This window comes from Cyprinodon tularosa, unplaced genomic scaffold (assembly GCF_016077235.1).
Source record: "Cyprinodon tularosa strain WSP-4 unplaced genomic scaffold, ASM1607723v1 ctg36, whole genome shotgun sequence".
Classification (NCBI taxonomy): domain Eukaryota; kingdom Metazoa; phylum Chordata; class Actinopteri; order Cyprinodontiformes; family Cyprinodontidae; genus Cyprinodon; species Cyprinodon tularosa.
The window spans coordinates 1,320,897-1,346,727 of NW_024039074.1; the positions used below are offsets into that span (position 1 = coordinate 1,320,897).

The following is a 25,831-nucleotide window of genomic DNA, read 5'->3' on the forward strand; positions in this document are numbered from 1 at the left end:
TGGAGATGATTAGGGCCTCTGGAAAGGAGATCAAAAATCATAATAATTATCTTGCAATGTGAACCAGACGTAATGCCTGACAGGTTAACAGTTCAAGCATGATGGTGAGCTACTTTAATGTTAAACTCCTTTATACTTCTAATTTGAAATATGATCCTAGAAACATAAGAAAAATAAATGCAAATAGATGGTATTGAGTCCAATAGTAAAATAAATAACAGACTGATCAAATAAGTTAATATGTTTGGGTTTGTTGTTTATCTTTTAAGTATTGAAGACAGAAGAATTTAAAACTGCTTTTATCCCTGGACATACCTAATGATGAACGGGCTTATTGGTTTTTCTTGAGATGTCAAGAATTTACCCGATGAAGACGTGTAGGTGGTTGAGGTGACTGGCTGACTTGAAGTCATGAGCTTCAGCTTCTCCTTCTGAGTTCTATTAGCAGCTGTGGTGCAAACAGAAAAAGCAAAAACAACCCATGAAACTCCAAATCAAGTCTCCTCAAGTCTCATCTGTTACACAACAGCTTGTTTTATGGAGGACAATCTTGTTCAGCCAATTAGTTTGTTCTCGTCAGCAAAACCTCCATATGAGTCACGGTTCTGTGGTGTGGATTGTCGCCTCAGGTGACCTTGACTCATCCCAACATTTACCCTGACTGTGTCCTAGAGGCTGAACGGAGAATGAAACATTTAGGTTAGTGTGATGTCATGTGAAGCCCGTATCTTATGGCTCATTTCCACTTTCTCCACTGAAATGAGAGAGCATTGACTCACCTGGTCTGAACCTCACAAATGACAGACACGGGTTCTCTAGCTCGTGGTGGATGGGGATCATTGAGGTGAATCCAAGTTTGTGGAAGCCATTTTCGAACCGGGATCTCATTACTCTGTGATGTGGCCCCTTAAAACCTCATCCGTCCCCGCAGGCATGGACTAAATGAGGAGAAGGAGGAGGGAAGAGGCTGAAACCTGAAAAGCAATCTCAGTGTATCTGAGTTGGAGTTTGCTGCCCAAACATCAGTTGTAAAATCATGCCATTCACGTATCCCGAAAAATCTGGAGCCTAAAAGCAGTTTTATTCAGTTCTCTTCTGTTTGTTTTTTTTGTTTGTTTGTTTTTGATGTTTTTTTCCTTGAAAAAAACAATCTACCTCAAATACAAAGATCTCTTTTTTTATCACTGACCGTGCAGGCCGCTCAATCCAGAACAACCAATCAGTAGACAGACCCGAAGCGTCTGTCACTTTGTTTTATTTACAGTTTTTCACATGATGTCAGTCTCATTTGGCTGTTTATAGAATGCCCTAAAAAAAAAACTCCAGAAAAAAAAATTCCACATTAAATCCCCAGAGTTTTATTTCTCTACCAAGAAGCATTAAAACGTACTCAACTCTATTATGTAACTTTATAACATGTAGTCTGCCATATTCAGTTTTGTCCAATAGTAGGAATAGTCCTCATTTGTTTACAGCTAATGGTTCAGTTAAAAAAAAGAAGGAAAAATGTGTGAAAGTGAACAGTACAAAACAAAACGCAAAATAAGACCAGAGCAAAGAAGTGGACCAAATGTCTTTACCTGGATGCGGTCATTTAAAAAACCTTAGAAATTGATAGTTGAATAAATGGATAGACGAATAGAGAAAATAACATCTAAATAAATACACAAATTGGCAAAGTAATGGAAAGATTTACACAGAAACAGTGAAAAACAAATTGTTGAAAATCTTTAGAAGACACTTTCAAATAAATTAAACACCTTTAGAGAAAAATTGGAAGACAAAGAAGAAAAATTAGACAGACTTACAGAAAACATAAGGTATGCTTGGAAGAAATATATGTTTATGGAAATGTAGCATGATGTGAAAAACAATGAGCTGGTGGTCTATTTGATTTTCAGTATTATTGTTTATGAACATGTGAGCTTGTTTGTGTGTCCAGAGTCCGTCTGCTTGACGGCATCCCAAAATCCCCTACTTAGTCAGCTCATGCCAGAGAGAGAGCATGATTATCAACTGCTGGAGGATACAGCTTCTTATCCATTACTTTTACTGTATAAAAAAATGAATTTTATTTGCACTTAACTCTAAAGCCACAATAAAATGGCATGTTTGCCATATTTCTGCTTTTTTTCCTTGCACATTTATCCCACATTAGCTTGGCTTATTTCTTTCACAAATGTAAACATTTAAAATCTGTTTACTAGAGACTAGAGCAAGTTTTCAACAAGTTCTCTGCTTTAAAACAGAAAGTTCCTGTATGTTTTATATTCTTAAAACCATGTAGATCACCGGTCAAACCAAGAGGTGTCAGGTAAACAAAAGATAACTGAGGTTTCAAAGTAAATTGAAAAACTCTGAGGCCTAAAAGGTGAATCTGGTTTACTTTGTAAGTAGATAAGTATGTCTTCTTATTGGCCTATTATTTTATATGCAGGACCACAGAAGCTCCATGTTTGTTTACTAATAAAATATTATCTAAAGATGTGAAAAACAAACGTACCTCACATTAAACTGAGTCATTCTATCTTAGATTTAATAAAATGCTTTGTTTAGAGCCACGGGAGCCATGATGTTATCTTCTACATTAAAACTGATATTAGGGAGAAGTTATTGCTGATTATAAATACAGAAATCTGTTTTCTTTGGCAAAGAGAGCAGCCTTTGCGATAGAGCAGCAGCTTGTTTCTATAAGTTATTAAACTTTATTAAAATCTGCGCCTCAGTTCTTTTTTGAAAACCATGTTTCTTGTCAGAATTGGAGATAAGAGGTATTTTTGTATGATTTGACTCTAAATTGCTATGGTTTTTTTTATGTAGTCCAGAGCTGCTTGACATCTTGGGCAGAGGATGATTGTTAAGGCTTTGAGGCACACACTGTCAGAACTGCAGAGCTCTTAATTTTGTCTGACTAGCCCGTTGACTCCTGCGGCTCGCCCTCCTCCCTGTTCAAACTGATTCTCTGAACAGTTACAGCTTTGGTTTGACTCATAGTGGAGGCCTGACTCTGAGCATTTCAGCCCGAAATCAGTTACAGACATATGCAAGTTGTTTTCCTGAGGGGTAGGAAAAGAGTTGGAGCATATTTTAACTTCAGCTGTAGGCGGCCCGAGAATCCCCCTTTGGGTCACTCAGTCTGTCACAGCACACATCTCACATTTCATTAATTAAAAACAACTTTTAGGCACTTTGCATCTTTGTCAAATAAACTCCACATCCAACGCAAGCATGTAGAAGTGTGTCAAAAGAATTTGTTCTTTTATTTCACTGCTGTCACAAAACATTTTTTTCATTATATAAATGACTTAGGGAGGAATAAAACTCTTCTTTTAGAAAGTGATTATTTTTAAAGATTAAAGGATAGAATAGATGATGATACTACAATCGTTTACAATCCCCTGTAGCTTATCATCACTTGCTACCTCCACAAATCTTATCATCAAATTATTTGAAAGGGTCCTTGGTACAGACCATGAAATGGGGCAGATGGGGTTAATTGGAAGGGTTGGACATTGAATTCTGGCCAGTGACATTAGCAAGTGGTGTCTCTATCCATCAATTCTCACATCTGTGCCTAAATCCATCTATTTTTTTTTTTTATCTGCACATGCTTTCAACTTCTGTTTGCAATTCAACAATCCACCCATCCTGCACAGGTAGCAGATCTATCTTTAGAAAAGTAGTAAAAGGTCATTGTGGGGGGAAAAGAAATCAAATATGTTAAGAAAGATAGATGTGTATGTTGGGGTCTACCTTCATAGCCTGACTTTATGCAAAGCCATTTCCTTTCTTTATGCTATACACTGAAGACATTTAGTTTGGATGAGAGAAGAGCTTTAAATATTTGCTTCCATTTCTACTATTTACATGTAGATGTGTTAAATAACTTAGGATATTCCCGCCTTTATTTGAATCCACCCAATAGTTTGATCACTCAAGTGATTCAATTCAATTTAGTTTATTTATATAGCGCAAATTCACAACACAAGTCATCTCAACGCACTTTACAGAGACAATTCAACCAGATCATACAGTCAGATTGGTTCAAAGTTTTCTATCTGAAGAAAACCAGTTGATTGCATCAACTCATTGACTAGAAGGCAATCCCTCACACTAAGCATGCTTGTAGCAACTGTGGAGAGGAAAAACTTCCTTTTAACAGTAAGAAACTCCCAGCAGAACCAGGCTTAGTGAGAGCGGTCACATAGACATAGAGGCAGAGATATAAAAGGCAACTGTCAACCAGCTCCACAGGTGACCCCGTCTAGAAAACACAGCAAGGCAAACGAGCACCGCGCCATCTCCCAAGCAACATCTGGATGAAAGAGAGCACATTCAGTTATTTAGAGTCAGAGAACCAGGACTACATTGAGAAAACAGGAAAAGCTTCAACATTTATAAACATCAATCACAAAAGTGATCAAACCATTAAAACATGTGAATGATAGGTGTGTCTAAATGACTAGCTGTTGCTTTTAAGGTTGATTGCTTTAACAATAAATATTTTTTGTGACTAGGCTGCTAAATGTATAAAGTATAGACTCCTTGTTTAAGAAGATAAACCAGCCAGACCAGAGAGCTTTCTATGAGACAAACAATAGGCTTGGCTTTTTATTCACAATTTAACTGACCTTTTTCCTTTGGGTAAAATAAGTGAGTGTGACTCTGATGGATAAGCGGAAGAAGATGGATGGATTTGTTAGGATTATGATGTTTGAGTCTGTTAAACCCTAATAATACCTGCCTGTTGCGTGTCACAGCTAATATTTCCCCAAGTACTTTATCTAATTAGGAGAGTTCCTTCTGTCAGGATAACATTTCAATTTCAATATGCATGTGGCAAAGATTTGGAAATGGAATGAGAGAAGTATCCTTGATCTAAGAGCCATGGACATCTCCTCATTTACAAGGATGGATGGATGGATGGATGGATGGATGGATGGATGGATGGATGGATGGATGGATGGATGGATGGATGGATGGATGGATGGATGGATGGATGGATGGCAACTTTTATATTTAGTTACAGTCCCTGAAACTTAGTTTTACATGATCAAATGTAATGATGATCTCATAAAGACAGCTTACATTTCAAAGTATTTTCTGGAAATGTTTTAAAAAAAATACAGCCTATCTTTTGAGATTAAGGTAGTCCTTATTCATGTAATGCAAAAGTGACAACACTGCAAAGAGTTCTTCAATTTTAATAATACAGCAAGGCAATATCTGTATATGTTGTAAATAGTGAAAACATGGCAGTTGTTTAATTTCAATGTTGCTGTGTTGTTTTGTTTTGGATCTTTGTTCTGTTGATGATTCAGTTTGGGCCAAGCATCCGCTGTTAGACCTGACCTAATATGGTATAATACTTTGGTATATAAAACTGTAAGGTTTCCATACCTGCACAAATTATCACTTAGCCACCACGATGTTTGACAATTGGAATATCTCTACTAGGTCCAATGCTGTCTAAAGGTCTTGTGGTTTATACAGGTAGAGCTTTGCAAATCTATATCATAAGGCTTCATCCATTCTAAAAAAAAAAATAAAATCACTCAGGATGTTCTATGGGTGTATTGTTTTTCTAAATGATGATGTTTTTATGAAAAAGTTGTTGCAATGACCTATAATTTGGAAACTAATATGTTTCAGTCCTTTGTTTTATAGCTTTTATTAGCTGTCAGACCAAACGTTATGCCTCGCCATAAATTATTTGTCCTCTCCATCTCAAATCAACTCAGTAATTCTCTTTATGTCACCTCTGCAGCTGCAGAACGCTATGAAAGTTTCAAAATGTCTGTAGCACATTTGGAGTCTTTAGAGAAAAGTCTTCATATGTGACACATAATTTCAGATGTCAGCGGACAGTTTGCTGCCTGCAGATGTTTTTGTCTTTGAAAACAGAGGCAGAGAGATGACAGAGGAGGAGGAGAGAGGGTATTAGAGGGTGGATTTTTGTTATCCTCGGCCTGCAGCGACATGAGTGTTCTTGGTGATTTCTGAAGAAGAAGCTTTGTAGACAACATCCAGGGGTGGCTATAGAAACTTTATGTCCTGACATGCACCCTCTTATGAATTCATCCTGGATAAACATGATTATAACAATCTTCTTTAGCCACTATTATATTTTGTACGTATATCCCTCCTGCTGTTTTATTCCTTTTCTTTCCAATCAGACCTGCTGCTGTAAACCTACGTCATCGATTTTTATGCATGACTTTTTATCTATCATATGTGTGGAAACTCTCTGCAACAGTGCCTCCAAGGGATATTCCTACTCGTTCATCATACTTGTCAGGTTAGGTTATTCCTTGGATCAAACCATCTTTTCTTTTCTTTATTCTAAGCTTTTTACTTGAAAATGGCTTATTCTTCAATAAGCCCCCATCCTGCAAGCATAAAAATAAGAGATGCATTTATTGCTGGGTGGCCAAACTTTGTCTCCCCCTCATTGCTCGTTGCTTCTGTCAGCTGTTTTCTCCACTTCAACTGACCTGCTTATCCAGCATTCTCCGGAGGTGCAGCGGCCTCGGAGCAAACAGTTTCTGGCCTTCCAGAAATCCATCACGCCGCCTGGGCCTGTTATCGCATGGAGTGGGCTGGGGGGGGCAGAAGAAGAATCAGGGTGGTCATAACACAAGCACGACGGGAAGAAGAGATAAAGAGGGAATCGAAGAGGGGCAGATAATCAAGGAGGAGGAGATAAGAATGGAGAGGAGATGGGGTATAAAGTGAGAAAGGGTTTTGGGGGGAAGAGAGGAGGGAGGGAGAGACTGTGAGAGGCAGCTTTGGACTGGTGACGGGTCGGATAAAGCTGGGAAGCTGCAGTCGGAGAAGATAAGTGGATGATAAGCCATGAAGAACTGCAGGGCCGATAAAAAGTCAAAGTTTTAAAACTGCTCTGACTCTTTCCACACTATAGTAACCAAGCAACATATTCCACTTAAATAGAGGAAAAAATTAAAAGATTATGATGAAAAGCACTGAGGTGATGATGGGATATGCATATATTTCTCCTCTCTGTAATGCTGGTCAGCATCATTTATATTGAAGTACATTAAAAATGTTGACATTTTTGATATTACATTAAAATAAAGTCGAAATAATAAATAAATTAAATTAAATTATTTCTACTGTCTGTGTTTGAGTTTTTTGGGGCACGTCCTGAAATTCAGAAGTGAGTTGTGAAAAAGTGAGGATTTAAAATGCAGTATCTACCTTTAGCTGTGTGAAAACATAAAGCTTTATTTGTTGACCTAATTGTGTCACAGCATGGTGTCGATGGCTGTCAAAATTTGAAGGCTCCAACAAATGCTAACTTTTCCAAAAACATAACGATTCAGCATAAAATACACTATCAGCACAAATATAGCTTCTCTGTGCTCACCCATAGCAGGATATAACTAGTAAAAATATCCATATGCAATAGATAGATTTCATTACTGACTCAGAGTCAAAATTACATAAAAAATATGATAAAAAAAGAAACGACAGAAGAATAAAAGTACAATAAAAAGCAACTCCTAGCCACCCAAAAGACAATCATACCAATGTCTCCGTAGTGCAGATTTGTATTTTACTGCACTATGTTTAACATTAGTCAAAAGTAGGATGATTATGTTATTTAACTGATTTAAACGACAAATAGATTTAGACAAACGCTTTCTTAAAACAGACATCAAAGTGCTGACGCAAGCAGAGTTCACTGGCACTGGTCCATCTGGGTCTCTTTGACAAAAGTCTTAATGCATCATTATAGGCCACCTTTAATCTTTGAAGACTTGCTTTTTCAAAGTTGCACCACAAATGTGATGAATACAGAGATTTACAATATGACCTAAACAAGTTCAGTTTCACTTCATCAGAACAGAATCCAAACTCACGGATAAGGATATATGCCATAGCATATAACATTAGAACCTCACTGTCAATGTTCTCAACATCAGAAAGACGGTCTGGCAGCATATGGCCAAGATATTTTACTTCATTTGAAAAATATCTTGGCCATATGCTGCCAGACCGTCTTTCTGATGTTGAGAACTTTGACAAAAGATGATGCTTTTTGAAGGGTTAAATTTTACATTAAGCAGACATTCAGCAGCTTCTGAATACCAGCTGAACTTGGACTAAAAGCTACTAGGTCATCAGCATACATTAAATGATTAACAATGGAATCACCAACCATGCAGCCCGTTCTACAGTTTAGCTGCTTAGAGAGGTCATTCATATAAAAATTAAACAGCATAGGAGATAAAATGCTTCCTTGTCTGACTCCATTGCCAACATGAAAAGAGACAGACACACAGTTGTCCCATTTGACATAGTTTGATTAGCATACTAATATCACAGACATCTTACTATATATGTTTGTGCACACCAGCTTGGCACAGTTTTAAAAAGAGTTTTCTATGATTTACATGATCAAAAGCCTTGGTGGTATCTAAAAAACCACAAAGACCTTAGAATAATTAAAATAATTCAGTAATTGTTTTAGGCCATATTTACACATATCAGTGCCATGTCTAGACATGAACCTAAATTGATTGTCTGTAGACATAATTATCTTTGCAAACTTGGCAAAAGAATTAGTTGAAAGACTTTAGGCAATGTACTATCTAGGGCTATAGTTCTATTGTTTTCAGAGCTGCCAATTTTACCAGCTTTGTTTTTAATCGCAAGTATAAGAACAGTCATCAAGGTTTTAGGAATAAAACCATGCATAATAAAACCTGTGAAGCACAAGGAAAAAGAGGAACTACCCTTGGACTTGCAAATTTGAGATGTTCAGCTGCAATAAGATCCATTCCTGTAGATTTGTTTACAGACAGTACTTTTATTGCTAGACCTTGTGTGTTTTGATGGATTCTACTTAACTAACCTTGTCAACCTGGAAGGGTTCACTCTGTGCACAGGTAAATAACTTGCTGTAGTGGTGCTGCCAAAAATCTACAATCATATTCACCCCAGAAGCACCATTGACAGTGCAAGGGAGACAGGATTTACTATTGTTGATAGTTTTAATCTCTTTCCAGAAGGTTTTTGCATCCTTACCTATAAGCCTTTTTGCAAAGGATTCAGCCCTCATGGTTTGCTCATTCTGTCCAATGAAGTGTAGTGCATATTTGTATTTTGCATTAGACAGCTTTTTATGTTCAAATATAGGGCCCTCCCTAGGTTTACCTGCTAGAGCCCAAGAAGTAGTAGCTTTGCAGGCTTCACTGTGAAATTTGGACTCACATGTGTTCAAGCCTGGTCCAATTTTATTCTTTACATTAGTTTTATTATAAGGCAGGCTAGCTGCCAGTAGCACTTCAATTATCTCAGACTATAATCCAGTTATATTGGTTGTATGACCAATATTAGAGCAGTTACAGTTTGTACAAGTAACTGCCTCTCTTGATAAGTTAAAGGTAGATTTCTCTGATATAAGTGTAACCTGCAGCTGGTAAAAGTTCTTTACTTGACGATATAAATATATAATAGAAATAATTATATAATAATAAAAAAAAAACAATTTATAATAATATAGAATCTGTACAAAAATGAAACGGTGTTTAGCAAATAATTAGTTTTAATCTGAGATGTCTGCACTCATGTCACCCATAACATAGACACATTTTGGCTTCTCATTTGGTATAAAAAAGCTAATATATCCAAGTTTACTAAGGTATTCTTCTTCATTATGATGACATTCATATGCAGAATAGACATTTAGGATAATAAATTCTTTGTCATCCTGTTTCACATGTACTGAGATATACCAATTCACACCTAAACTCATGACATCTATTACTGAGTCCAGACATTCTTTACCAAAATATAGCCAAATTCCTGGTGTCCTTCCTCTTTTAATTCCCAAACTGAGGTCAGTAGAAGTTTCTCCAGCACCCAGGAAATTGTCATTTATATAGTTTAGTCCTTTTAAATCCTTTTTGGCTAAAAAAAAGTTTCTTGCAAGCAGGTCAACAACCAAACGCCAAGCTTTATCATCTGCTCTCTGCCCTAAGCGCAGGCTGCAACATTTGTAAGAGATTACTTTAATGTTCATATAATTTGTGAATTTGTGCAATTAAAAAAAAAGTTAGTTTTTCACATGAAGTTTGACTGTTTTGCTTGATCGGCACATGCTGCTTGAAGCATTCATGAAGATCAAGCTGAAAGTCCCCCAGGGGCCTGGGCACCCTTAAAGGGCTCCAGAGGAGTCGACTTATAGATGGAGAAGGGGTAGAATCCAAGCAGCAGCATGCAGTCTAGGCAAGAAATGTACAGCTTAAGCTCTTCAATTTTATTAAAAACCTTCAAGGCTTTCTGCAAGTTTTAAAATTATCAAAATAAAATAAAATATTTGGATCCAGCTCGGATTATTGAGCTGGCTTTATTGTTTTATGTGGTCTTACTCGAATACTTGCATTTTGCCGGATGCAGACATTTTACTATCAGAAATCTTCACCCTGTAATTAAAAACACCCTTTCTCTTATAAGCCATGATAAAGGAAACTATGATATTATGTTCATGCTTTTTATGATAGGGGGATAGGCAGACACATACAAACATAAATTTATCCCAAGCAATGAGGCTGGCTGGTGAGTATTTACTAAACATACAGTAGGATCTAAATGAGAACTTAAAAATGCAAACTATATTTTTTATAATTTATAGAATCAGGCTGTGGATGATTATTTTTAATCAAATCCCTGTAAAATTATTACTTTGCCAAGAGATTTTGCATTGAAAAATGACTGTAACTAGAGTGAACAAGAATAAAATATAATTATGATACTCTACAGTAACTTTGTTCACTGATTCAGAGAGTCTTAAGGTTTGTTGGCTAAAGGCCCTTCATCCGTCTTTTATATTTCTCTAGACTCCTTTTAGGTTTTGGAAATGAAATAAACTGTACTATACACAATAAATTCTCAGGGTAATATTTGCCAGGATTATACATTCCTCACTGACAAAGTTGGACCAAAGTCTGAAATACAAATAAAACTTATAATCCTAGAAAAAGGAGGTGCTCCAGGCAAGGCGCAAATAATTTCGGGACAAACTATGATCGCCTATTGTTCATTTGTTCAATCAGTCCCACTTTAATCAATGCCACATATTGATGTCATTCTGGGATTTAAATATTTTAGTGGAATTATAAGCCTCTCAGATGAATGGGCAGCAATGGTTTTACATCTTCTTAAGAAAAACTGTTGCTATAATAGCTTCCGTTCCTATAACTGTACTTGTTGGACTTCTTTTCACTTTCTGATTTCATCCCTCAGGAAGTTTTCGTTTTGCTCTGCTTCCTTTCATTGGATCTGCAGTATTTGTACAGTATGAAGGCCCCTGAGGGTCGAGCAAATGCAGGGCTGACAGCACAAATTGGAAGGGAAGCACGCTCTAAATATCTAAACGCACACAGAAGGGAAAAGCATTTGCACAGAGAAAAACAGTTTGAACTGAACTGGAATGCCACTGGGAGGGAGAGATGGTTTCAGGCTGAGCTTGCAGTGAAATGATAAATAAAAGTGAGGAGCACTGAGACAGGAAGAGCGTGCTCCAGTGTCTGAAATGAGATGGCCAAATCCAGATTTCTACTCCACAAGGCATTCAAACAAACTCTACAGTAAACACACCATTTTTTCTGTTTAGGTTATAGAATGGGTTATATTTGCTGATATTGTAAATAACTCCTGCCTTGGGGAACCAAAGGATACATCTTTTTCTGTATGCATTTATGGGTTCTCTCCAGGTTCTCCAGATATTCCTACGGTCCAAAAACATGACTATTAATTTGTTAAATGATCACTCTAAAGTGCCCCTAACTATGTGTGTGTGTGTGAATACATGGATTTATATCGTCTTTTTTTCTTTATTGACCCAAAACGGGAAAATGGATAGCAAACTGTTATCTCATTTTCCGATTTCTTTGCACTGCACGTACATGAAGAAAAATGGATGATGAGCTTTAGGTTTAATTATTTATTTCATGAGCACAGTTGTCTGAGTTTAATAACCCTGGTCAAGAAAGCCTGTATTGAATTCAGTTCCAATCGTTTGCATTTCCAGCTCCACAATGCCGACTAACCACCTGAGGAGCTAATCATCTGGTTAAGTGAGAAGGATGAAGAAAAACAAGGCAGAGTTTGTACTTTTTGGACCTGGACTATCCACCTCTGCTTGTAGGTAAACAACATCAGGGGCCCATAAAAACGAGGAGGGTGGTGTTTTTTTCTGCACTCACAGAAAATGGAAAGAATAATTGTTCACTGAAAAACGAAAAATATGACTCATACTTGAAGGAAGTGATGGGTTGATGAGGTGTCATGAAACATTTCGACACATTGCCAGACTTCATTAATATAGTGTTGATAGGGTGTCACTCTATACTGAGACCTGGTGGACCTTTAAAGTCCTTACAGACAGCCTATTTCACAGACTAAACCAATGCATAAGAAACAGAAACAGGTGGATCTGGTGAGACAATGAGTGCTGGGCAGAGCTAAGCAAGTGGAAGGGATGGGCCACTCCCAGCCATCAGTGCAAAGATCATGACAAGTGAAGTTGATGGTTCATGAGTTTCTGACTATTGAATGTCTCCTAAAATAGTTTTTATATCAGGGAGAATAAAGAAAACAAGAGTAGGTGCTTCATTTGGAAAAGCTACAAAAAAGCTTTCCCAACTTTGGTAAATAGGAAACTGTACTTCTTAGATTATGTTTCTTAGACTGACTAATTCTCAGAGCAGTTGGACAATCCTTGAACCTTTAACACTTGCCTTTTCAATCCAAAAATACTTTATTGATCCCAAAGGGAAATAAATGGTGCTGCAACATTTATAGGGATGTTGTACATTTTAAAAACTGTAGGCAGGAAGGATCTCCTATAGCAGTCTGTCTCATTCAAATATGTAGGTATATGGATGGAAATGATATGCCTTTTGTGTTTTGTTTCAGCCTGTGTGTATGACAGAAAATCCATTATAAATTCTAATAAACTTTGTGCACTCAAAATGTTGCTCTTCATAACTGAATTTGTAAAGAGGAGATATTCAAGATAGCCTGTAGGTGTTGGTCTTAAAACATACAATCATTGCATCATCCCCACAGTAACTTTTAACCTTTATGTGGTTTCATAATAAAATTAGTCAAGGTCAAAATCATGTGTCCTGCATTCCTCTAATACTATCAGACTGCAAATTTTAAACTTGATGATTATTTGATGGGAATTATCTGTACAATATTCATAAATGGAATATTTTTTACTCTCATGCTTTATTGTCCTAACATTCAAATGCACACAGATACATTATTTTTCTCTATGACAGTTATTAAAGGTCCCAGCAGCCCTGATCAGATTTTAGACTCAGCCGAGTGTGATGACACAGATCATCTGCAGCGCAGCGCAGCACTGGGAACGTTCAGACCCCAGCACATGTCACTCATCAGGAAGCCCTCCATGTACCAGTAAAAGTGTTTCCCAGCTGGGACTAGAAGCATTAGTGGCTAAACAGAGCATCAGGGTCAAATCCCTCCACGCTGTTCGCCAAGCTTTAGGTCTGATTCCAAAAGGCTTTTTACAAGGATGTCGGATTAGGAAGCTACTGAGACCTAAAGTGTTGTGACATTTCCTCAGAGCCATAAAAATGAGTTTATGTTGAATAGGAAGATTGTCCAAGATGTTGAAGCCCTTAGGCAAAAGGTTTTCTACAATTAAACTAATGTGTGATGATTTTATTTATATCTCATGATTTTTAGAGTTATTTTTCTTGCTGTAAAACTAAAAAAAAATCTACAAAAACACAGTGGACTATTTCTGGCTAAGGTTTAATATTTTAACACTTTGGTTCTCTGCCTAAAAATGTGACAAAGAAATGAAGCTGTGATTATTTTTAATAAGTAATTTGAACGTATAAACCTTAAAGGTGTAGGGGAGGATTTTCTCAAATTTCTGCACAAGACATGCACATGCACAACCTTGTACCCACTCCCGAGAGGGAACGCCTATTAAAGGTGTGCGAGAGCATGCACAAGCCCATTTCTCCTCACTTTACTAGCAGTGATGTCAAATGGATTTCTCAAAATAGAATGTCAAACTTTACCTGTCGAGTAGAAACTTTGCAACTGAGGCATCTTTGGGAAGCCCAACCTGTGCTTTCAGTGCTCATATACGCATGCACAAAAACAAATCACCAGAATGATTGACAATTAAGAGCACCACATATTTTGATGATCTACCCAAATTAAGAACATCCTGCACTATATCTTTAAATACATACCGTTTTTTTTTTTACATTGGCCCCTTGATTTTACGTTATTACATCATGTTCTACTCACCCATATTAGTTTTGTGTCATTTGGAGCTGTTCCGAAGATATTCGGTTTTGTAATCCAAGTAACGACTTCCTATGGACAACGAGTTGAACGCACAAACTAAACTGTTCATAATGTAGCCTTTATGGTACGCCAGCATTCCTAACATGTAGGTGAATCACTTTCCCCCAGACATCTGCTATATTTATATTTTTTATATTTATTTTTTTTTTAATAAAGCAGAGTATGTATGACATCATCCAGGGGCGCCGGCTACCATTCATTCATTCTTCCTGTCCGCTTATAGCTGCTAGTTTTACTCACATGCCTGGAAGATGTCTAGTGCTACTACCACAGATGATCTTTCTCTCCAAATGGAATTGAACGATTCAGATTATCTAGCCGAATGTATAGAAGGGGTAGAGCCTAGCCGCCTGTGGCCCGGGCTGCCTGTCACAACTCCAGTTCGGCGTGCAGATGACGTCATACACACACCGCTTTGTTTTTAAAAAAATATAAAAATAAAAGATATAACCACCGATGCCTGGGGGACAGTGATTCACCTATATGTTATGAATGATGACGTACCATAAATGCTGATTGATTTAATTTAGGGGTGCTTCAGCACCCCCAAAAATTGAGCTTATAACGCTTACGAAGCAAACGGATCAGAACAGCAACAGGCAGGCTCAGAGGTCCAGGAGTCCTAAGACAGTTCAGGCAAACCATTCAGATGGGAACAGGCAGGCTCAGGGGCTGAGAGGCAGAAAAGGTCAGGATCAGGTAATCAGAAACAGCAAGGTATGCTAAAAACCCTCTCACCCCTGGCCAGAGAGAACACGACAATCTGGCCCTGATGACTGGATGCAAGCGCCTGAACTACAGACAGCAGCAGGTGGATCAGATGAGATGTAATGAGCAACCGGACATAGTTAGACAGGGGAATGAAATCAGCAATTAAGCCAGCCATCAGTGCCAAGATCATGACAACATTTGAGAATAAAAAATATTAACAATGAGTCCTGGGGAGCCTGATTTTGCCATTTGTGCATGAAATTTCCTCCGAGAAGGAAGGCAGCCTGTACCAAATCCCTGAGACTTAGACTATTTTCCTGTATATAGGAGAAAAACCAGACACTAGAGTGCATTTAAAACACCGAATCTTTCTCCTTCATGAAAAGACCTAACAGAGTATATGTGGTATAGTGAGCCAGGGTCAACAATTACCTTTCGCTCACCTGAGCATTGTCCTTTTATGTGTTTCATAAACTCTGTGTTGTAAATACCAATGTTTGCGTCACAGGAGAAGATGAGGTGGTTGAACTAACAGATCCTATTTAAGAGCAGCATGGTATCTTAAACTGACCTGTCTAAGCAACTTATGTGAAAGTCAGTCCTATCTTTTTGTTCAGCATGTGGCATGACAAATACATGCATAAAGAATAAGGATTACATTAAATAAATGTCAATATTTTGCTAATATGTGTGCCGCCATGGCAACATATGACCGTTAACTTAAAGAGAGTGATGACAAAAACAAAAAAAAAAGGATTTAAAGTAAAATTGGTTTATTTTATATTTTAACTAAACTATAAGATGGATGAAATATTACTTTTGTTTTTAAAAACATATAAGGTTGCTATTGGATATTAATTTGATGTGTTAAGCAACTTTATTGTATTTATGCTTTCAAGTGTCAGTGTATTTTACCATTGTGACTTTTTTTCTAAATATTACAACATTTTGGACATATCAGTTTTGAATTTAATGCAGCAACTTGGATTTTAACTGTGGGGGAAAAGCTCTCCCAGGGAGAGAAAAAAGAAATGGGCAGTTTGTGGTGAAATTATGTTTTTTTAGGAACTCTTAAGCACTCTTCAAAAATGTTTCCCATCATAAGAATCATGAGGCTTTGTACTTTCAAACAATGTCTAATCAGAGTTGTTCACTCCAATTGCTGAACAAGAAAAGTGACAAGTTGCCACGGTTTATTGTTATCATAACAACTTACTGCACAAACAACTCTCCTTTAAAAGTGAAGGATACATGTTTATTGGCTCTATCAAAAGGAAACACTGTATACCTTCTTCCATGACACCTAAAAATAAATATAAATTATAATAAAAACTGTTTTATCAATGAATAATGCTAGAATCACTCTTAAATATAAGTTCTCTCTTTTCTTTCCTCATTAAGAAATAGATTTTCTGTCACTTTTTTTTTTCCAAGTCTTTTCTCTCCATCTCAGTCTTCATTGTGACAGCAGACCTCTTACGCATGTACTGTAAGTGCTCTCTGAAAACGGTCCCCAGGGAAAACCGGACTCATGTCACTCATCTCATAACCTCAGGCTTGGTGAAGAAGAGCGCAGTAATGTGCAGACTGTTGTTCTTTTTTTATGCTGGCAGTAAAACATTTCTGTTACTCCCTAAAAGAATATTCTGCTTTAGTTGCATTGTTTTTACAAAGCCAGTATACAACGAAAACTAGAAGGATTCATACAGTCTGATAAAAGGAAAATTAGATTTTTTTGTCATGGCGTCATTTCCTATTTTTGATTATCCAAGCTTAATACAAGAACGATGAGGCATAATTGTTTATGGTTAACATACTGTTTCTTAGTACTGCATTTTAGCTGTTTAACTTAGGAAAATGTCTGGTTTCCTTCTACATCCTCTTACAATACTACGCTGTCATTTTGGAGTTTTCCACCTGACCGATCGTCTATAGGATAGCAATCAGGGTTTGATTAAAGCTACTCCAAAAGGTCTTTGTTGTTCTCTAAGTGTAAATCTTAAGTATGATGTTATTTTCTTATGATGCAAGCTATTTTTTTCAAACAACTGCTGTATTTTCTGCAGCTAAAGAACTGCAGAAAATACAGCAGCAGGGATGGATCAGCACCCACCCTTTTTTTTTTTTTATAAAACAAGCTGTACTAAAACAGAAAAGTTAACTTGGTTTGTTGTTCTATATATATTTGTACTTTTATTTTAATCTATTTATTAAACTTTATGTAACAAGAACAAAGTATGCGATTTAATTCAAATTTCAATTCAGTCCAATGAAGTTTCATTTAGTTGAGCCAATTCACAACTCATATTATCTTAAGGCACTCTACAGAGACAATTCAATCAAATTATGCAGATTGGTCAAAGCTTTTCTGTCTAAAGAAACCCTGTTAATTTAATTCAGTCATGGACTTTACAGGATTCACTCCTGCTTGATGATGTTTTTTTGACTCTACAGGAATCCTTCATACTGAGCATGCATGCAGCAACAGTGGGGAGGAAAAAGTTCCTCTAATCAAGAAAAAACTTCCAGCAGAACCTGGCTCAGTGTAGGCGAACTTCTGCAGAGGCTGACAAGGATTTGAAAGAGATAGAAGCAGACACACAAAAGGAACATAGAAGCACTGATCCATAAATAATTTTTATGTTCAAGAAGGTGAAATAACTAATTTTTTTTTTCACTTTTACCAGATTTATTACAACATCCGACTGCCATGCACGTGGACATTGTCAGTTTAACTGTAGCTCTCGTGAATTTCAATGGTGAAGTCCTCTCGAAATCTTAAGTAATTGTTGTTGATTGCAGAAGTGTCTAAGAGTTCCCATTGATTTTGCTTGTAAAGTGGGAAGAATGGCGCTTAGCTTACCGCATTGGACGTCACTGCCGGAAGATGTCAGGAGTGAGGTGTTACTATATCTGGCAAAAATGGCCGCCCCCGGTCTCACTGATGGCGATGAAAATTATTGTTTTTTTACTGATTAACGCTAAATTCATTAAATCACTGCAAATGTATTAGTTTTAGGTATAGGTAATGATCCATTGCTTATTCCTTGCTGACTGGACTTTTCCTTTAAAACAATTCTGATCTATCTGCTATACCCCCATTTTCCCCTACGGGTTGTTGGAAAGCTAATACCTATTTCCAAATGTCCGTTTTATTTAGTATTCTGTCAAATGAAAACCACATATGTTTTACTCATGTGCTTCATTGCATTAAAGATTAATATCATATGCATTGTAAATCCAATTGCATAAGTAGTAGTTGCACCTTGAGAGTAAGAAGCAAAGGTGACAGTATACTGACCACCAGAAATAGACCACAGCTGATCCAGAAAGCTGCTGCCCGTGTCCTCACTAAGACTAAGAAAGTAGAGCACATCACCACAGTTCTAAAGTCCTTACACTGGCTCCCTGTATCTCAGAGAATATACTCTAAAATACTTATGTTAGTATATAAATTCCTGAATGGCTTAGCACTTAAATACATGTAAGACTTGCTAATCAAGACTAAAAACACATTTCTTTAGGATTGCCTTCCACTGTTCTAGATAAACAGTTCAACTGAAACATCATTAGTTCAACTTTTTTATTTTCTTTAGTCCAACTGTTTTTAATGTTCTTTTTTTTTTCTGCATTTTTTATTTTATTTTTTCCCTACTTGCTTTGATTCTGTTTTATTTTCCTATATTTTAATCATGTAAAGCACTTTGCATTGTCTTTGTACTGAATTGTGCTTTCCAAATAAATTTGCTTTGCCTTGCCTTGCCACAGCATTGGTTTAATCCATATAAAGCCATATATATGTTTAGAAGTTATTTATAGATTATTTCAAAAGCCTGTTGAGTTCTAAACCAAAAGGATTAGATTAACTTTCAAAAGCATTATATGACATGTGTTAACATGAATCTAAATAAACAGTTTGTCATGACAGATTCAGGGTTTAAACGATGCATGTTCAACAATCTTAGAAGCATAATCTGCCAAATGAAATATCTCAGCTCAATGTAAAGTCATGATGAAACACATGTGTAAGAGTGCAATAAGTCAGATTTCTGAGATGTATTACCACAGAATAGTTTTTAAAAATTCATTTGGCTAACGGGCAAAATCTTTGGAACGTGGCTGAAGGCAATGTTCTACCAATGAGTTATAGTGTGGATATAGCCTAAGTCTAAATCGCTATTTTTGATTGGGTACAAATAAGGCATGCATAATAAAAATGTTTTATATTTTAAAGCTTTTTTGTTTGTTTTTTTACCAGCAGAGTTAAAAATTTACTTTGTTCAACTGTTAAATCTACACTAGCCTTCATCCACTGTGCCTAACTGTTCATGCGTTGGTATGTTGGCCTCATTTCAATCTGTCCTAAAATTTGATTTTATGGTCAAATGTAGGACAGCAAACTCTACCAACTGTTCAGGTGAAAGAGGAATATCCTCTTCACAGAGCAGAGGGAAGTTTTTGGTAGTGCTTCTTGGTGAGCTTAGGTCTTTGCAAACCTTTTATAGTTTAATATTTTTTTTCTCCATTCCCACTCTTCAAAATTAGAATATTCCAGAATGGAACATCAACATATTATTAAAAAATAGGTCAGGTTAAAAGCTCATGGAAATGAAAACAAATCAATTCAAAGAGTAAAAGGAAGACTTTCATTTGAACTTAGGAATATCCTTTCAAAAGTATCTCAGTTAATTCTGATATAGAAACCTTCCGTGATTTTCTTGTCCTTCTAGCATAATTTCTGAGTTTAATATTTGACATATTGTCATTTTTTTGTACATGGGTCTTGGCAAATAAAAGCTGTTTCTACTGAAGAATGGTGTGATGCTGTCACCAATACAGTGCTTCGTTTTTTGTTGTTTTTATTTTTTTATTTTAGATAATCCAGTTCTAATTTTTCTCCCCTCGCAGAATTTTGGAAGGGGACCAGAATTAAAATATTGCTGTCATCAAGCCAGATTTACTGTGTCCCCTTCTTGGCCTTGGGGAATTGCTAAAATGCCATTTTGCTTAACATTTTTTCACAATGTTTAGATTTACCCTAGATTTACCTAAGCCTTGGACCTGGTCATAACATTTCTTGCTCAATCTGCTAGTTTAGGTAGACTGCTCTTTCTTCTTGGTTTCCATTTTGAGAGAATGTGTTGTACAGGGATCTTTGAGATGTTTGAAATATTGTGTGTTCTTTTATTAACCAATCCTTCTTATAGTTGTCATCAGTTATTTTCCTGTATTTATTATGCTTTTTTATTCATCAAACTTCTTTATGAAACCTTAAGATCGTTCACAGAACAGCTACATGTATACGGAAATGAAAAGGTGAGACAGTGTTCTGAATACCTTGGCAAGGTCTTTTTCATTCATTTTGTTTTTTGCTAATTTCTTCAGTGAAGGTTATTTCACAAACTTACATTTACTGTTATGGTTGAGTATTGGAATTAAAAATGGTGCAAAATAAAAATCTTTGTCGGATTTTCAGAATTGCCTTGCAGTGGACTGGCGATCTGTCCAGGGTGTACCCCGCCTCTGTAGATCGACACCAGAACCCCTTGCGACCCTGCAGGGATAAGATGGATGGATGGATGGATGGATGGATGGATGGATGGATGGATGGATGGATGGATGGATGGATGGATGGATGGATGGATGGATGGATGGATGGATGGATGGATGGATGGATGGATGGATGGATGGATGGATGGATGGATGGATGGCAATTTATATATTTAGTTAGCGTCCCTTAGTTTTACATGATCAAATGTAATGATAATCTACTGAAGGCAGCTTATGTTTTCAAAACAATACTGCCTATCCCTTCAGATTGAGGTAGTGGATGCCAGTTGAATTGTTAATCAGGAATACTTCAGAAATTTCACTTTTTTGAAATTTTTTAACGTCAGCATCATTACAGATGCACAAACAGCTAGATGTTAGACACAATTACAGAGTTGCATTGAATTATTTGTAACAACAGTAACCTTCCTCCATGTTCAGTTACTAATTGATGCATTTTCAATGACTCTTTGGACAAAATGCATCCATCATTCCCTCTCACATGTCTTTCCTTCTTGTTTTTTGTATTCTTGTTTCGTGTCCTCGATCAGTCCATCTTTGCCACCATAGCTTATTCTATTTTTCATGTCGTTGCTTTCCTATGGCTGCTCTGCTCATAACTTTAATGTCATGATCTTTAGCAGCAAATGATTTTCAATAGCTGAAGGTGGCCTGACCTTTCTGTCAAATCCTCCTGTCTGAACTGAGGCAACTTCTGATACTTGGCCCTTGCTTCCGCCTAATATGATACCTGGATGCAAACTTTATGCAAAATATCAGGGAAATTGCAAAGCTTAGGAACAGTAATAACAAGTTCCAAAAGAAAGTTGATGTCACTGGTCTTCTACGTTTGCAGGATCTGAAAGTTTGATGGTTTTAAACCCCACAATATCATTCCAGATCCCTAAACACGACTCCTAACCCCACAGTGTTCCTCAGGTTTGAGTATGAATGTTAGTTTGAAATACTACAGGTCAAAGCATTGCTATAAAAACAAGCAGGATTTAAATAAAAAGAAGAAATAGCGATGGTCTGATCAATGCTGCAATTTCAATAACAAACTTTTTATTTTGTTCATATTTTATAAGTGGTTTACCAGCCTGTTTAATCAAAAAACAACATTGAAAGTTTGCTATGAAGTGTTTTGTTTACGGTTGTAAAAAGGGACAAGGGATTGTCAAAATGATAATGCACACAGGAAATGGATTCATGAACAGGCAAAGTGTTAAAAGTTGTTTTTATTTTTGTTGCAAGAGCCATCAACAGCTGACTTTTTAGAAAACTGTGCCATATAAAAACTGCAGGGTTATTAAGGCCTCAAATAGAGTTTTAGATGCAAATTTATAAACTACGTCTACTCTATGTCTCATAAAATCCCCAATTATTTATGCAATGGAAGCTCAGAATACAAATGTAATCACTTCCAATATGTTTTTATCTTGAAATTTGGAATTTAAGATAGAATAGAGTGATCTGTTCCAAACAAATCCCTCTCTAGTTTTCCAAACATGTCTCTATGTTCTTTATTCTTTAGTTTAAAATGTAATGCAAAAAATAAAAAGAAATAACACCATTGCTTTCTATACAAAGCATCTGTTGGGAAACAAGTTAAATCTGTGCAAACTAATTTGTAAATCAAACCATGCAGAAAATATCAATTTTTTTCTTCAGTTTGCAGTTAACTAATAAGACATTAAGTTCACAGTTGTGTACAAATATACCTCAAGATATAATAAAACTAAAAACAATTCCTATATTCCCAGTACCAAGACAGGCTAAAGGCAGGGATTTTAAAAAATAAGATCTACTTATTGATTGCTAGGGTTCTCACAGTGAAGCCGATACTTGCAAATGGAAAAAAGACGACATGAGTATAAAAATGTTTAATAAATGGGACTTTTAACATGTTTTTTTTAAACTAAATAGTGTAGCTTTCCAATATGAGTGCCCAAGAATTGCTCCACATCAACAAACTAAAAGCTACTGTAATAGTATTTTTTAAAAGACCCGTCCTTAAGGAGGCCTTAGTCCTCGACGCGGCTGACGGGTCTCCCCACCTCTCTCATACTGTACCCCCTTTCCTGTCAGCCTCCTGACAGAAAAACGTGTGCCATTAAAGAAATAAATAAATAAAATAAAAGACCCATCCTCTCCACTTAAAAGAAGCATGTGCAAGACCACGTATGAGCCCATATCTCCTTGTGCACACCCTGTTTAAAATGTGGTGTTCTCATACCTCATACAAGCTTACTGTGTCCACATACGGCGGGGACTATATGGTGGACTTAATACTCAGTTAACTGACCATTTGGACTGATGATCACTGCTTTTTTTTTCTGTTGGTCACGTAGCTCCTCATCCGCCCACTCCCTGTGCCATCCATAGACATTATATACGTAGGTCGACGTGCCTAGAACGCGACCATCTTGGATGAAACCACAGTTCAGACAGCTGCTGTCAGAATGAATAGGAGGCAGCTCAGATCTCATTTTAATCACACGAAAGACGAGTCAGAGACAATATTACAATAACCTGTTACATGTCACAATCACTTAAAGGAATAGTACACCCAAAACATGATTAGCCTTCATTTTCTACTCACCCCCATGCTGAACAACACCCTGGAGTACTTTTTTGATATCTCAAATGCATCTGGAGATCTGGGAGGCTTCTTGCTGTCTGCTGACATTCAAATAATGGAGGTCTATGGTGCCCGAGACAGAAAGGTCCATAAAAGTCCACAAAAAACGTGTCACTATTCCTCCATACTGCTCGTCCAATGTATTCCAAGTGTCCTGAGTGGGTAGCATCCAGAATTTACTCGAAACAAAGTCATTTAGAATGTTTTTAGAGCATAGACAGTAGTGTATAGGATTTCCTGAAAGCGCGCACCTGCGCGATCACGACGCCACGGAAGCCGGCAGACCAAACCAGATGAAAGTGCGTCAGCGTCTGCTCTGCCAATAATGCAAGCGTAGAAGAAGAAATGTGCTGTTTACCTGTGCAAAGAAAGAAACAACAAAAGAAAAATGTCTGAGGACTTCAGTGTTGAGGAAGAGCATGAGTTATTTGCCGAACTGAATGCGCTGGTTTGGTCTGCCGGCTTCCGTGGCGTCGTGATCGCGCAGGTGCGCGCTTTCAGGAAATCCTATACACTACTGTTTATGCTCTAAAAACATTCTAAATGACTTCGTTTCGAGTAAATTCTGGATGCTACCCACTCAGGGCACTTGGAATACATTGGACGAGCAGTATGGAGGAATATTGAAACGTTTTTTTGTGGACTTTTATGGACCTTTCTGTCTCGGGCACCATAGACCTCCATTATTTGAATGTCAGCAGACAGCAAGAAGCCTCCCAGATCTCCAGATGCATTTGAGATATCAAAAAAGTACTCCAGAGTGTTGTTCAGCATGGGGGTGAGTAGAAAATGAAGGCTAATCATGTTTTGGGTGTACTATTCCTTTAAAAGACCAAAACAAATTTTAAAATTACCTTTAGTAAATATTTACATTTGAATCATTCTCAAAACTTTTTGCCATGACTGTATAGCTTTACCACAATCAAGAAAGGGTAGGGTCGTAGTGATCCATGTAAAGATTAGTACTGTCCTTATTAATGTCAGTATTGTTCAATCACCTGCTTCATTGCCCACAAAAATTATTTTAAACTAGATTAGTTAAAATTTATCTATGTAATATTATTATGTAGAAGGCATTTTTTTTAGCTTTCAAAAACCCTTCCACACTAAACAAATAATAATTAATTGACTTGCAAATTATAAAAAAAAAAGGAAAAATTCAGATGTTAGCTCCTCTGAATTGTATCCCTCATGTCTCAAACATGACATTTTTTAGAGGCAGTAATATCAGCTTTTATTCTGGCAGCATGGATAGACAATGACTTGGACCTTTTCCTCAGCTTCCTTTAAATAAGCACATCAACATTGCAGCCTGAATAAAAGACTATTATTGAGTGCATCAACAATAGCTACGAGCAGAGGCACTGGAAGCGAGAAGAACAAATTATTATTAAATATTTAATCTCATCATGGGAGATAAGTGCAAAAGTTCATCCATCTACTCCTTGTCGAATGAATTCCACTGTTGGCTTAAATTTTACAGGATGTTATAAAAATTTGGTGTATAACTCAATAGCCAGGAAAATGTCAGGGCTTTTGTTTGCTCATACGGGACAATGAGTGATAAACATGTACAGACAGACTGCAGAAAAATAAGAGTTTTTTCCACTACTCTGGAATCCTAATGCCCTCATGAACATTGCTGTTAATTTATCCAACACGCTTATATTGATCCATGATATTGCAGAACATCATAAAAGCTGCTCTACATCAAACATTTTTGTGTATTTGTAATAATTTTGAAGAATTCTTCAAAGGTATTAAGTCACTCCTCATTGTTTTCTTAAAATCTACTGAAGAAATAATGAGCAACAACAGTTTCACAGAACATCTAAGAGACTCACAGTTTGTATTTGAACTTTTTGTTTTATTTCTATTTCTCAGTAAAATAGATATCCTAGTAGAAAAACATACTGATAGTCTATTAGCAATGTAACTGGAAAAAATAATTTGTGAACAAAGTCAAAGTAGGAAAGTATACTTTGGTGTTGCAGTTTTACAAAATGGAACATTAAGAAATACCTCTGAGCTTTAAAACTTAAAAAAATGAAAAAGAATTGAGGTAACTGAAGTCCTAATGTTTAAGCACAGTTTTCCAAAGGCTTTCAAAAACCTTAGTTGAAATTCCCACATCCCTTGTTGTAAGAAGAGACCATTTTCATGTTGATTTACAGTTATAAATAACTAATGAGATGTGTTTCTGTGATTAAATCACACTAGAGATGAAAACAGATTTTGTTCTTTATCTTGCGAGGCAAAAGGATTTTAGTCATACTACAAAGAGCACATAAACGCAGCAGTTTTTTTGGTGCAATAAAAGATTCATGAAGCAAATTAAGGCATATTTGTAGAACACAGGAACGTTTAAAACAAACACTGTTTGGAGAGAAATTATAAGAATTGATCTTTTTGCATTATATTAGGATATATTTAATTTTAAAGTATTTTTTTTATTTAGTAAGAACTGAGCATTTTTTTTTAAGTTCTTACTCATGCAAAAGGTATTGATCCATCATCAGCATGTGAGACTTCTTATTATTAAGT

At 36.6% G+C, this 25,831-nt stretch overlaps 1 protein-coding gene and 1 long non-coding RNA gene across 3 annotated transcripts in view; one reads left to right on the plus strand and one right to left on the minus strand.

Moving 5' to 3' along the window:
• Nucleotides 1-25,831, plus strand: part of si:dkeyp-23e4.3 (rho GTPase-activating protein 7) — a 121,796-nt gene that overhangs the window by 31,558 nt on the left and 64,407 nt on the right. The window lies entirely within an intron of this gene.
• LOC119790311 lies at nucleotides 41-6,600 on the minus strand. Its single transcript, XR_005281710.1, has 4 exons — nucleotides 6,495-6,600; nucleotides 780-938; nucleotides 587-675; nucleotides 41-448 (listed from the first exon to the last, which is right to left on the minus strand). It is a non-coding gene; the product is annotated as an uncharacterized LOC119790311 (long non-coding RNA).